At 37.2% G+C, this 15,000-nt stretch overlaps 1 pseudogene; it reads left to right on the forward strand.

Moving 5' to 3' along the window:
- Positions 1-1,782: 1,782 nt before the first annotated feature.
- On the forward strand, positions 1,783-8,870 carry LOC113104204 (single-minded homolog 1-A-like; annotated as a pseudogene).
- Positions 8,871-15,000: the final 6,130 nt, after the last annotated feature.

Genomic DNA, 15,000 nt, shown 5'->3' on the forward strand with positions numbered 1-15,000 from the left:
GAAAAGGCGATGTTTTTGTGACAGAGATTGGGTTGCTCTGAGGGTCACGCGCGTGACTGCGCACCCGCCGCACTCATTAGACCGGGAGCGCGCACCGCGAGCACGAGTCACTTAAGATCAGATGAATTTCTAATTGATGCGGTTTCTTTCTTCTTCTTCTTCTTTAAACGATCTGAACCGTCTGAGAGAAGCATGCTTTACATTAATCACGCGCTTCAATCAGAGCAGAAATCCGTGTTCATCGTCTCATGATGTTTACAAACCCGAGGAGAATACATGTTTGATTCGAGAAAATCAGATTATCAGCCGAATAATAATAATATTACAATTAACAAATCAGCCTTTTAACGACTCGTGTAAATAAAATCACACTTCACGTAGTTTCCTGCTTTATTCGCCTATAATTTATTTTGTCAATCTAGTGACAACAATGGAAACGTTGCCTTTTCACTTATTTTACATTTATTATAATTTACTTTAAATATGGAATATGAAGAAAAAAAAATCCAGTAGGTCTATTATTTTTAATGATAAGCCTAATAATATTAATAATTATTAATTGTTAGTTGCAAATTAATATAAAGTAGGCCGATAATGTAGGCTATTATAATAAATGTAATAATTATAAACTTCAATGTAAGCATTGATGCGAGTTAAACACAACAGAGAATAATTGTTTACATTTGGTCGTTCAGTCTCCATATGATCCGAATCACCGCAATCTGCGAACAATTCCACTGATGGATCAACTCAGAGCCCATGTGTGTGTGTGTGTGTGTGTGTGTGTGTGTGAGTGTGTGTGTGTGTGTGTGTGTGAGTGTGTGTGTGTGTAGCCTGCAGGGTCAGTTTGACGTGAACATGTTTATTCATCTTATGAATAAAACAAAGCCTTGCATTCGACTAGTTTAAAGAACATATTTAAGCCTGTGTATTTCTGTGAGAGGTAAATGTAGAATAAAGTTATTCATGTGTGTGAAGTGTGTGTGTGTGTGTGTGTGTGTGTGTGTGTGTGTGTGTTCAGATCTCCCTTATTTACTTTTCTGAGCGACTTTGTTCACGAGCTTAGATTCACTCACAACATCGATTTGATGATCTCTCTCTCACACACACACACACACACACACACACACACAGAGAGAGAGAGAGAGAGACATAATATAAAAATATGTATGTAATAATATAAAATCTTTTATAAAACAATTATTATAATATTAATAACAATTATAGTAATAATTATAATTATAATACTATAAAATTACTATCAAAATATACTTGTTTATATTATTATTATAACCATCTTTATGATAAATTTATAATGACAAATGTGGACTATTAAGCAGTTTTCCACTTTGCGTATATTACACACCTTAAAAGTGTTATTGTTTTTTAAATAAATAAATAAATTTATAATTAATAAATTTTAATAAATAATAATAATAATTACTGTTGTGGTAGTTGCTGTTATTATTATATATTATAAATAGTTTTTGTTTATAATATAATATTAAAAATTGTTGTTATAAACTATAATTGTGTATAGTGTATATTGGTAAGGAGTATTATAATATTAACATTCGCTTTGTATATTGATCACATATTGATGTGTGTGTGTGCTGTGTGTGAGTGTGTGTGTGTGTGTGAGTATATATTATTTCATGATAAGATGTGTGTGCTGTGTGTGTGTGGTGTGTGTGTGTGTGTGTGTGTGTGTGTGTGTGTGTGTTGTGTAGGTTTGGGGGAGGTTTGGGGTCGAAGCAGATCTTTAGAAACACAACCCTTGAGCTCGGATCTCATTTACTGCAGGTAATAATCAGCAAGATGCTCCAGGTAATATGAACACTTTATTATATTACTATTATTATATTATTATTATTATTATTATTATTATTATTATTATTATTATTATTATTATTATATTATCATTATTATATTATTATTATTATCTTTGGCTTGTGTTCAATTCAGAAATATATCAGAGGACACTGTGAAGTTAATGATTCATTTCATGCAAATGCATTAGATCTGATTGGAAGATGATTAACGAAGCATGTTTGCAGATTGTCCCGGCGTTGGTTGTGTCTGTGGTGATGTGTCTGATGTTCTGTGATCTGCAGACGTTAGATGGCTTTATATTCGTGGTGGCTTGCGATGGGAAGATCATGTACATCTCAGAGACGGCGTCGGTTCACCTGGGTCTTTCACAGGTGAAGAACTGACTTACTTCTGAGTTTGTGCTGGTGTTCCTCCAGTGCAATCACACAGCTGCTTTCACACAGGTAGAGCTGACCGGGAACAGTATTTATGAGTACGTCCATCCGGCGGATCACGACGAGATGAGCGCGGTCCTGACGCCGCAGCCCTCGCTCCACTCACAGCTCATCCACGGTGAGACCACACCAACATCTACACCTCTTTCAGACGATTCTCATGTGTTTCTAATGAAGGCGGAGAAAAAATCACACAATTAGGACTGTTTTTGGCAACAAAAACTCAAATGGAATTCTAAACTCTAATGCAAAATATATAAAAAATATTATATAGAGAGAGATAATATAATATATAATATATAATATATATAATTTAATCTAAAATCTATTCTTATCTTTTTAATCTAAAATCTGCTTTTAAATTTTTGTAAATAAAACAAACATTACTGTAATATATTTTCAAGTTATATTTTTAGTCTTTAAACTATTTATTTTCATTGTTCTCAAAAAAAGTGCAAAAACATTTACAACTAAATTATGAAAAAAATATGATTGAATATTAAAAAATCAGCATCTAGAATTTTTATAGATGTAAATATTATTTTGAAGTTTGCTGTACAAGAATTATGTATATTATTATACACTAAAACATTAAGATAAATAGAAAAATACAATTATATCTTATTTATATAACACAATAATATAGCAGTCACTCTGTCAAAATTTCACGCTTTCACCAATTTTTCTCCAAAACTCAAATTTTCCAAAAATTATTTCAATGCCAATTTTTTTAATTTTTAATTTTTATCTCAGAAAAATATGACTAAATGAGAATCATTTCATGCATATAATCCCGACTGATGACTGCGATGTGAATTTTGCAGAGCATGAAGCAGAGCGCTCGTTCTTCTTGAGAATGAAGTGTGTTTTGGCCAAACGTAACGCCGGGCTGACGAGCGGAGGATATAAGGTACACACACACACACACATGGACGAACACCGCGTCATCTGACGGACACTAACAGAGCGTGACCTTTGACCCCGCAGGTCATCCACTGCAGTGGCTATCTGAAGAGCGTCTGCGCTGGACTGCTATCAGAACGTGGGTCTGGTGGCGGTGGGACACACTTTACCTCCCAGCGCGTCACCGAGATCAAGCTTCACAGCAACATGTTCATGTTCAGAGCCAGTCTAGACATGAAGCTCATCCTTCCTCGACTCCAGGTGAGCGGCGGAGAGAGATATGACACATACATGCAATAAATAAACGAAAATAAAACACGGACTGCTGTTCTGTGCCTCTAAGGGTTTCAGAGCTGACAGGATATGAGCCACAGGACCTGATTGAGAAGACCCTGTTATCATCACGTGCACAGCTGTGACAGCTTTCCACCTGCGCTGCTCTCATCACCTCCGTGAGTCACATCGAAATACATCCTAAAGAGAGGAATCCAAAGACATGGATCTTTATATGTGATGTGTTATGTGTGAGCATTAGGATTTTAAAATCAACTCCGAACCTGGATCCTTACTGCAGAATTTAGCACACATTGCAGTTTGTTGAGTGTAGTTTATAGAAAGCCCAGCAAGAAGTGTATTACAGTAGTCATTCGGGAGAATACGAAAATATAATAAGCCTTTCGGTCACAGATAGCTAGAAAAATAATGGGCCTAAAATTTGAACCCCTGGGGAACACCTGTAATTTTGTGATTGTAAGAGATTGTGTTCGACTATCAAAAGCGGCAACTAAGATCAAGAAGAAAGAAGAACTAGAATCGGAGGCTACAGGAAAATATATTTTATTGTATTAATTATTATAAGTTTGTATATTAATTAATTAATCAATTAATAAACAATTATTAATAATATATGTTTTTATAATTTTATAAAAAATTATATTATTATTATTATTATTTTTTGCCAATAGCAATGTTAAAAAGTATTATTTGGATATATATAATTTATTTATATAGATATGTTAATGTTAATTTCATTAATAGATTTAAAAGCTGTATCTGTTAATATAATTTAATGGATGCGAGCTGACATGGACTAACAATCAACAGTTTTATTGTTATTAACTAATGTTAGCAAACATTAACTAGATAAAAAACGTTTGTCAAGTACTGCAACATACATACATAAATATTATGTCTTTACATATTTAACACAGGCACATACACACACACACACACACACACACACACACATGCAAACATACACACACACACCAATACACACACTCAAACGCCCAATCAAACACACACACGCACACACACTCAAACACACACACACACACACACATTTACTATCCTTTTTTTGTCTAATTATGTCAGATTTTGTTTTGTTTTGTCATTTTAAACAGTCATAATGAAATGTATTTTCCACTCATTCTGAGCCCTACAAATGTTTCATAAATCAATATGATTTCAGCAGAATCAGTTTGATGTGTAATGTGTGTCTGTGTCTCTGCAGTGCTGGTCAAAGGTCAGGTGACCACTAAATATTACCGCTTCCTGTCCAAACACGGCGGCTGGGTTTGGGTGCAGAGTTACGCCACCATCGTTCACAATATTCGCTCGTCTCGTCCACACTGCATCGTCAGCGTCAACTACGTCCTCACGTGAGTCACGCCAACATCTCCCTCTCAAACACACCTCACGATGGAATAAAGAACACACACACACACAGGTCAAACCCAGGTCGTCTGAAACACAATACATACGGCTGTCAGACACGGTGAAACACATGCGTCTGGTAACACAAGCCTGTCAGGTGTACATTCAAGATCAGAGTTCAGTTCAGACGAGACACAGCTGTGAAATCAGAAATCAGACACATTGCACAAGCTTTGCTTTGAGTCACAGGACTCCTGTCGCTTTAAGAAAACACCTTACACATTCACTGCCCACTTCTGACCCGCTGAAACAGTCATAACTTCATATTTGTCACCTGAGACCGTACTGTGTCTGATCAGTCACTTGTGCTGAAAGAGTGTGTGAGAGATATGAGGAAGAGGCTGACTGTATTTTACAGAGACTAATCTAACAAATGCATGTAAAAAATATTAAATAATAAACAAATAAATAATAATTCAGGACAATAAACATACATAGGAGACAAAAATCTTTTTGGCTTGAACACAAGGTTTGGGGGCGGGGCCAATGTTCTAACTGCGTTAAAATATTTTAATTGTGTTAAGTTAATGCAGCCCTATATATGATGTGTATTTTGATCATTTTCATTTTTTTTTGGCATTTTTAAACAGATCTGGATGCAAAAGTTGTTAAAAGTGTACTTTTTATATATATATAAATTAATAACGTGAAAAAAAAAAAAAAATGTTTGCACTTTTTTGAAGTGTTTTTGGGCGAGCTCCAGCAGTGTATGTTGAGTGTAATCATGTGTGTGTTCAGGGACACGGAGTACAGAGGCCTGGCGCTGTCTCTGGAGCAGCTCAAGCCCAGCAAACCTGCGTTCCCTTACCCTAACCAGACCCCAGCCAAGAGCCGCGCTTCTCCGTACTCTCAGGTATCAGTCAGAAGAAATCATCTCAGTCACAGACACACTCAAAGCCCTAATGCACTTTACAGATGCATGATGTATAAAATGCATATTTTCGATGTTTCACTGACTCACTATATTATCATCGCTGGTTCATTTTGTATGTATGTATTTATTTATGTATACACCAAGGCTGCATTTATTTTTTCTCTCTTCACTTCCTGTTCTGTGTTTTTTAGCAGTTTCCGTTCTTCCAGCCCGAGCGCTCAGATTCCGATCGCGACAGCCAATGGGACGGCAGCCCTCTGACAGACTCCGCCTCCCCGCAGCGCCTGGACACGTGTGCGCAAACACACACACACACACACGCCTCACACACACAGAGAGAGGGATGGTGGGACGCCACTAAAGCAACTCCACACGTCCATCAAACTCACGGTGAGTCAGAAACATTTCTGATTATTATCAGTCCTGAAAACAGTTTGTGTTTCTCTGGAAACTGTGATGTACATCTATTCTTAAATTTGGAATCATTTAAATATATACATCTGTGAAAAGTCTCTTCTGCTCACCAAGGTTGCATTTATTTAATCAAAAAATACATTGAAATATGATTCCAGTTAAAAACGAGTTATTTTCTATTCTAATATATTTTAAAATCTTATTTATTTATGTGATCAAAACTGTATTTTATTTTTATTTATTTTTTTTACTATAATAATATAATAAAAAAAATTCCAGGATTCACAGATCAGTAAAAAGTTCAAACAGCATTTATCTGAAATATAAATCTTTTGTAACATTATACATTTCTTCAATGGCACTTTTGATGGTTTTAATACTTCCTTGATGAATAAAAGTATTTTATAAATTTTTTTGTTTAAGAAAAAACACAACAAAAAGATTTCTTAATTCATTAAAAAATGAAAGTGTTTAAATAGTTTTGTTGCTGATGTCATGAAGTACATAAGTGTTTTCAAAAGTATCATTCTTTATTCACAACTTTAATTTGTGAAGCCATGAGTTACAGTGAATTTATAACAGCTAGTGTGTGTTGTTTAGTTATTCCATATATACGTGGTAAGGTTTCACAAAATAAATCAGAGCAAATAAAGTATAATGATGATATTAATAACAACAGTATTCTTCCACCAAACAATGTAGCTCCTCAGAGTCAGTTGTGTTTGCAACACAGTGGTTGCCGAGCAACACACAAACGTAAACAAAGGTGTTTGTTACTTTGTAGCATCAGTCAGCTGTGAACGTGGCTCAGCCAATCAGAATCAAGCACCGGAACTAACCGGTTAATAATAAAAATATCTAGAACTGAACATCTTTAGAGACACAAACACAGGAACTTCAACACGCAGATATTCAGTAAAAACGTCACGGTTTCATGAAATCTCTCCGGCAGCTCACTGGGACGAGGAGCGCGTGGCCGGATCTCCAGGCTCCTCGGGCGATTCGAGAGACAGTTCAGGGATTTCCCAGAGCCGGATGGGTGCCAGACCGGAGCCGATTAAAGTGGAGGACGTCTGCATGAGTGACGTCTTCTCGTCCGTCTGCAGAGGACCGCCCCGTCTCGTCCTGCACCGAGACGACAGAGACGAGAGTCCAGCCTCGCTGTCCGCTCTGAGCAGTCCCGGCTCCGACAGACTGTCCCATTACGACGTGAACACACACATGCACTTTCAGACCAGCACCACACACAACGGCACATCGGTCATCATCACCAACGGCAGCTGACCGCAAAACACCTGCTGTTTACCAGCCTGCAGCACTAAACCAGTCAGAAGAGAAGCTGAATAAATCAGCTCTCCAGTCATGTATGGTTTGGACGATATCTGTCTGAGATGCAACTGTTTGAAAATCTGGAATCTGAGGGAGCAAAAAAATCTAAATATTGAGGAAATCATCTTTAAAGTTGTTCAGATGAAGTTCTTAGCAATGCATATTACTGATCAAACATTAAGTTTTGATATATTTACGGTTGGACATTTATTACATGATCTTTACTTAATATCCTGTTTAAGAACGATTGATAATTTTGACCCAAACAATATTCCTGTCTATTGCTCCAAATACCTGTCAGCTTCTGTGCTGCAGGGACACATGTGATAGTGTTCATGTGTTGCTATTTACAAGCACTAGTATCAAAAACACATGTAGGTCAGAATACAACCTTAAAAAGGAAGAAATTATAGTTTGCATGATGAAAATACATTTGTTTTTGCACTGTGGCATTATTTAAGAGCCTTTACTTTAATGCAATGTTTTTCAGTTTGTACAGGAATGGCTGTACTGCTTTTAATCAGTTTATTTTACAGTAGAAGACTGTTTTGCACTGTGGCATTATTATCATATGAATTACCCGCTATCATTATTCCTAACCCTATTTACAGATTCACCAAATGTATTGCTTTTAATTTGTTAACTAAAATAAAATCCATAGTTTTTAATGGATTAAGAATGAACAAAGAAAATAAGGTTTATTGTTTGCTCCATGGCAATATTTGCATGAGCTGAAAAAAATGTGTTTTGCGTTTCCCCTGAGTCAGTATTTTCATGTCGAACATTTTCACCTTAAATGTCTTTTTTTAAATGCAAAATCAATTACATTTTGCAGTATTTACAGATTACAGTTGCATTGTTGTGCTGACTTTAATTTGTTGATTTTAATTTTAAATATATATATATGATTTATAGTAATCTAAATAAAATAATACAGGCTAAATGCAAGAAGAAAATCATGTTTGCATTAGTGCACCGCAATATTTTCATGTAAATTCAACCAAGTTCTCATAATTTTGATCCAAAATTAAATATATCTTGTATTATTTGCATTTCATAGTTGCATTGGTTTTATATATAAATCTATTATTTACAGTAATATAAAACAAATGATAACTGAAAAAAATATGAATGCAGAATGCATGAAGAAAACTAATTTTTTATTCAATTCACCCCAAATCTCATTATTCTGATGCAAAATCAATTATACTTTGGCATAATGGTATAATAACAAGGTGCATCACATTAAATTTGATTGTTACAAAATAAGCAGCTACATTTTCTTTGTGCATAATATAATTCCTTGAAATTTGAGGAAAATAATTTTCCTGTGGTTTTTATTAAATTCACACGTGAAATTATCAAAGCTGTCCACTAAAATTATGATTACATTTTATATACAATTAATTTAATAAATCCACAAATGTGTGTATTTTCTGTCATTTCCGAGAAGAGCTTTGGATTTAATTCATTTTCTTGTACACCGTGTTCTTAAGAAAAGGTTTCACGTCATGCTGCGTCAGTGCTTTGATTTGTGCATGTGTGCAGATGTGACCAGAGGCATTTTTACACACATTAAATGTGTGTGTGTGTGTGTGTGTGTGTGTGTGAGAGAGAGAGAGAGAGAGCGAGAGAGAGAGAGATTACAGCTCCAAACCTCTACACACACATCTATAGTCTTATTTCTCAAAAGGACAGTAAACAGATAAACACACAGCTCAAAATAATGTGATCAATTAGAATAAAGACACCCAACAAACACATAGCAATGCCCACGACAACCTAGCAACCACTAACACCACCCTAGCAACGAATCAGTGTGTTTTGTATTGGGAAGCTTCAGATATTTAATAACGACAAGTTCAAACATTATCTACATTATGTTAGCGTCCAATCAGCTGGCTCTGCCCCTGACATGCTCCGCCCCTTCGCCTGTGTCTGTCTACCAATAACCCCCTGGGGCTTCCATCATCCCGCTGTGTGTGTTGTTGAGTGTCAGTAAGCGTGTTAATGTATTCCAGCTCAGCTCCGTCTCATGGGAAGATTAATAACTAATTACTACAGGTCACTCAACCAGATGGGCCTCCTGTGTGTGTGTGTGTGTGTGTGTGTGTGTGTGTGTGTGTGTGTGTGTGTGTGAGAGAGAGAGAGAGAGAGAGAGAGAGAGAGAGAGAGAGAGAGAGTGTGTGTGTGTGTGTGTGAGAGAGAGAGAGAGAGAGAGAGAGAGTGTGTGTGAGAGAGAGAGAGAGAGAGTGTGTGTGAGAGAGAGAGAGAGAGAGAGAGAGTGTGTGTGTGTGTGTGTGTGAGAGAGAGAGAGAGAGAGAGAGAGTGTGTGTGTGTGTGTGTGTGTGAGAGAGAGAGAGAGAGAGAGAGAGAGTGTGTGTGTGTGTGTGTGTGTGTGTGTGAGAGAGAGAGAGAGAGAGAGAGAGTGTGTGTGTGTGTCAGGAAGTGATGCAGGTGTGTGTGTGTCAAGTTCAAGTTCAAGTCTGCTTTATTGTCATTTCTTCCACATGTACAGTACACACATACAGAGAATCAAAATTGCGTTACTCTCAGACCCCCGGTGCACACAGATAACATTAACATTAAAGCCTAAAATCTAGATCAAAATATAAAATGTAGATACAAATATACAATAAGGGAATGTTAAAAAAAGACATATGATAAAATTAAAAATGGTTAAATAAAGCAGCGCAAGGCAAAAGGCAGTTAGAGTGCAAATCAATGAAGTGAACAACAGTGCAGATAAAAGATTATTTAGTGCAAAAACAAAAGTTTATTTAATCTGATTAAAGTGACAAAGGGCTCAAGATTAGTTATATTATTTAACTGACTGATGAGGTAGTGGAATGACGTCAGTTCCATCCTGAATGAGGTAGTGAGCAGACCAATGCTGCACAAAGTGACTGGTGCATGTCATCGTATATTAGTGGGGGGGCGGGGCTCTGGGGGGGGGGGGTTCATAGTTCAGTGGTGCCTGTGGCAGAAGAGGGGGGGGGGGGGGGCAAGTCCGGGAGGGAGTTCAGCTTCCTGACAGCCTGGTGGATGAAGCTGTCCTTCAGTCTGCTGGTCCTGACCTGGAGACTCCACAGTCTCCTCCCTGATGGCAGCAGGCTGAAGAAGCTGTGTGATGGGTGAGTGGGATCACCTGCGATGCAGAGGGATTTGCGGGTGAGACGTGTTCCATAGATGTCCTGGAGGGAGGGGAGAGAGACACCAATGACCTTCTCAGCTGCTCTCACTATGCGTTGCAGAGTCTTTCGGCAGGACGCGCTGCAGGCTCCATACAACACAGTGATGCAGCTCGTCAGGATGCTCTCGATGGTGCCTCTGTAGAATGTGTACATGATGGGAGCCGGGGCTCTGGCTCTCCTCAGTTTGCGGAGGAAGTAGAGACGCTGTTGTCATTTCATGGCCAGTTCTGCTGTGTTTTCAGTCCAGGAGAGGTCCTCTGTGATTTGCACACCCAGGAACTTGGTGCTGCTCACTCTCTCCACAGTCGCACCGTTGATGGTCAGAGGAACGTGCTGAGTGTGTGCTCTCCTGAAGTCTACAGCAATCTCCTTCCACCCAGCCAGGCGGCTCACCTCACTCCTGTAGTTTGTCTCATCTTTGTTGCTAATGAGACCCACCACAGCCGTGTCATCCACAAACTTAATGAAGAGGTTGGAGCTGTGTGACGGTGTGCAGTCGTGGGTCAGCAGAGTGAAGAGGAGGGGGCTCAGCACACATCCTTGGGGGGCCCCAGTGTTCAGTGTGATGGTGCTGGATGTGTTGCTGCCGACCCCTACTGCCTGAGGTCGTCCAGTCAGAAAGTCCAACAGCCAGCTGAATCAGTTTGTAGATGAGCTGATGAGGGATGACTGTGTTGAATGCTGAACTGTGTGTGTGTGTGTGTGTGTGTGTGTGTAAGGAAGTGATGCAGGTGTGTGTCTGTCTGTCTGTGTGTGTGTGTGTGTGTGTGTGTGCTCAGGATCTAATTGAGACAGAGAGCGTGGAGCAGAACAACGCATCTGATGAACATTAACCTGAACTCCATGTGAACACTGACCTGATTCCGTATTCCCACCTTAACAGTTAAACAAGTGTGTGTGTGTGTGTGTGTGTGTGTGTGTGTGAGTGTTGCCACTCCCCCCCCCTTGATTTATGAGCTTTCTGAGTTTTTTGGAAGCTTCAACCTACAGCTGCAGTTCAGATGGTGAAGAACTGAACACACACACACACACACACACACACATTAGTTAGTCTTGCACTTGTGTTGTTAAGTGGCTGTTTTGAGACACTGTTAACCCTCTGCAGTCCTGTGAAAGAATGGTGTGTTTACTTGAGTCTGGTGAATCTTAAATGAACAACACATTTAACCACACAGTCTGTTGTGTTCCACTATTAGGTTTTCGGGGTTAGGAGAGGGTCAGTTTTGCGCGTGCGTGTGAGAGAGTGAGACAGAACTAGTAAAGGGTTATCAGTTCAGCCGTGTGTGCTTTGTGTTTAACTGAAATACTGCAACATTACACAGTCTGCTAACAAAAATAGATTCTAAACGTTTTACTAGCACTCCCTTAATTATTTCTGAATCTTCTTTGAATGTTCAAAATGTTTTAAAACATTTTACTAATTTTTTATTTTGGTTGTGCAAAGGTTAAAGGTAAATGTTTTGAAAACATTATGGGAACGTTACTAGTTAAACCTTAAAGTATTACTTGCTCTATAAACCAGTGTGTTTGCAATTATGAATTAAATTAAATTAATAACTAGTTATCAAGCAGCTAAAATAACTAGAGCCTCGCGCATCCATGTTTGTATGCAATTTAAAATGCTTTATCTTGTTGTTATATACGTTTATAGCTAAAAATGACAACATAGACTTTCTCAATGGTTAAAAAGATATATATATTAAAGAAAAGTCAATGATATTTTCAGGTTTTCGCTAGCAGATGTGTAAATATGTGTTTAAGCTGCTGGAATGTAACGCACGTGGTTAGAAACTATTCTGCAGCACGTGCTCTGTGTGCATTTACTTTATTTAAATATGACTTATTAAAACAGAATTACTGATACGGTGCTCAACAAGGAACATCAGTGAGTCTGGAGGGAAATATTACATGAAAATGAATCTGACTGGATTTATCCAAGACAAACAACCCGGTGAAACAGCGCCCTCTGCTGCCGTAGTCTTTACTATACATATACAAGTGTGTGTATATATTTGTATTTATGCATTTAGCAGAGGCTTTTATTGTGAATTCAGGTTATAATTTTTTTTTTTTTTTTTTTTTTTTTTTTTTTTTTTTTAACCAGTATGTGTTCCCTGGGAATCCAACCAACAACCTTTTGCGCTGCTAACACAATCCTCTACTGAGCCACAGGAACAATATATATATATATATATATATATATATATATATATATATATAATTCTAATTTGGGGCTAATATGAGGATAATTTTTTGTAAAATGTTTTTTTAAGCAATTTACATAAAAGTGTCCTCATATTAGCTCCAAATTAGAATTATAGAAAGTATAATAATATTATTATAATTATTATTATTATTACAATTTTTTATGAACAAAATTAGCCATAAAATAATTAAATAAATGTTTAATTACAATTGTATTATGTAACCATAATTTTAAAAAATCATACTTGTATGTTTACAAACAAATTACAAAAATTGGCAGTAGTCTGCTGAATAAATATATATATATATATAAAAATAGAAATATTCTCACACACACACTCTCTCACACACTCTCTCTCTCTCACACACACACACAGATCTGAGGTTTATGGGGGGGTCATCACAGAGCAGTCCTGGGGTCAGATAAACCTCTGGACGCTGAGATATGATGAAACAGAGCTCATAACGGCTCAGAAACACACCACACACGAGTTCCCACAGTCACACAACATCTCAACAGTGTTAAATCACACACTCTCACACACACACACTCACACCTTTCATGGGAGTCTGAGATAAGGCTGGTCAAAAGTTCACCAACACACAGCAAAACATTCTTCACTTCTAAATATTAATTTGATTCTAAAAAATATTTTTACAGAGCACTGCTTTCAGGGGTTTTATCTATTAAACTAAAACTGTTATTTTTTTTTATTTTTTTTAAATAAAGTTTAAATGAAATGAAATTAAATATAAATATTAGATAAAAAGGTAAAGGACAATTTTGGCTGAAATAAGTTGAAATGAAAAATGACATAAAACTAAATATAAATTTTATATAAATGGTAACATTTAAAAATCTTTCTTAGTTCTTATAAGTTTATTAAGTGTTATATATTAGACAGACGTGTGAATCTACACACAGCTTTAATGGACACAACAGTTAACACCCTCACACACACACACACACACACTTCACACACTCCAACATATTCCCAACACAACACCTCAGTACACACACACACACACACACACACACACATGTTCTGCTTTCCCACGGTCACTGATATTCACACATAACTGCAGGAATCACAATCTTTAGATAATTCAGTGTTATTTCTAATTGTATAAAGGCTAAACTCACTGCTGTTCAGAACTCTGTGCTCAGTGAGATTCACTTTGAGAAAGAAATAAACACTTTTATTCATCAGTGACACATTCAAAATATCACAAACACATCTCAAAAGCAAATATTTGCCATGATATTAATTCCTGTCAGATTTGTGTGTGTTACACAGAGAACTGTGTGTTGTGTTTTATGAAGTTGGAAACGGAGTCGAGGATCCAGAATGAGTGTATGTTTTGTAGATCTGGTGTGTGTGGCTTTCAGAAACTGTGTGACAAGGAAAGACTGTGTGTGTGAGCAGATGTCAGATCTGTAATGCTCTCGGAGTGTGTGAGAGGAGTCTGTGTGTCTGGGAAAGAGACGGTAAAACAGTGTGGTGTTCAGACATTAACACGTGCATGTGACGCCTGAGCAGGTGTCAAACACACACACACACACACACACACACTGAAACATCTGTCCAGTGAGCTTTCTGAGTAAAGAGAATGTCTCTCAGTCTCAGTTTCATTCAGTGCTGTCTGTATGTTCTATAACACTGAACCATTAGAGTCCGAATAAAACAGAGTAATAACATTTCGATTAGTTTTTAACATTGGTTTGTTCATTTGGCCGACGACTTTAACCACAGACACAGAAACATTCAGTGGAAGATATGAGCAGACGTTCATTAAAGAACACTCGTCATCTGCTCTTTAATAATGTTCTCTAAGGGTTAGCGCAGAAACACTAATGGAACGCTTCTGCCTGAAGATGCTTTAAATGTTTCTAGAGAAAAGTTTCAGAGAACGTTCAAAAGTAACGTTCCAATAATGTCCAAGATTTTTTTTTTTACAACATAAAAAAACTGGATGATTTCAGCTTTCAGACGAATACTGTTTTCATAATTTAATGAGATGATGATTCATGTTTTTCATTTGGTTTTCTGTTAAGACTCACATCAGGATTGCTGACATTGCTTTTCGACAACCTCGT

The sequence above is a fragment of the Carassius auratus genome, unplaced genomic scaffold (assembly GCF_003368295.1).
Source record: "Carassius auratus strain Wakin unplaced genomic scaffold, ASM336829v1 scaf_tig00217941, whole genome shotgun sequence".
In the NCBI taxonomy this organism is placed as follows: domain Eukaryota; kingdom Metazoa; phylum Chordata; class Actinopteri; order Cypriniformes; family Cyprinidae; genus Carassius; species Carassius auratus.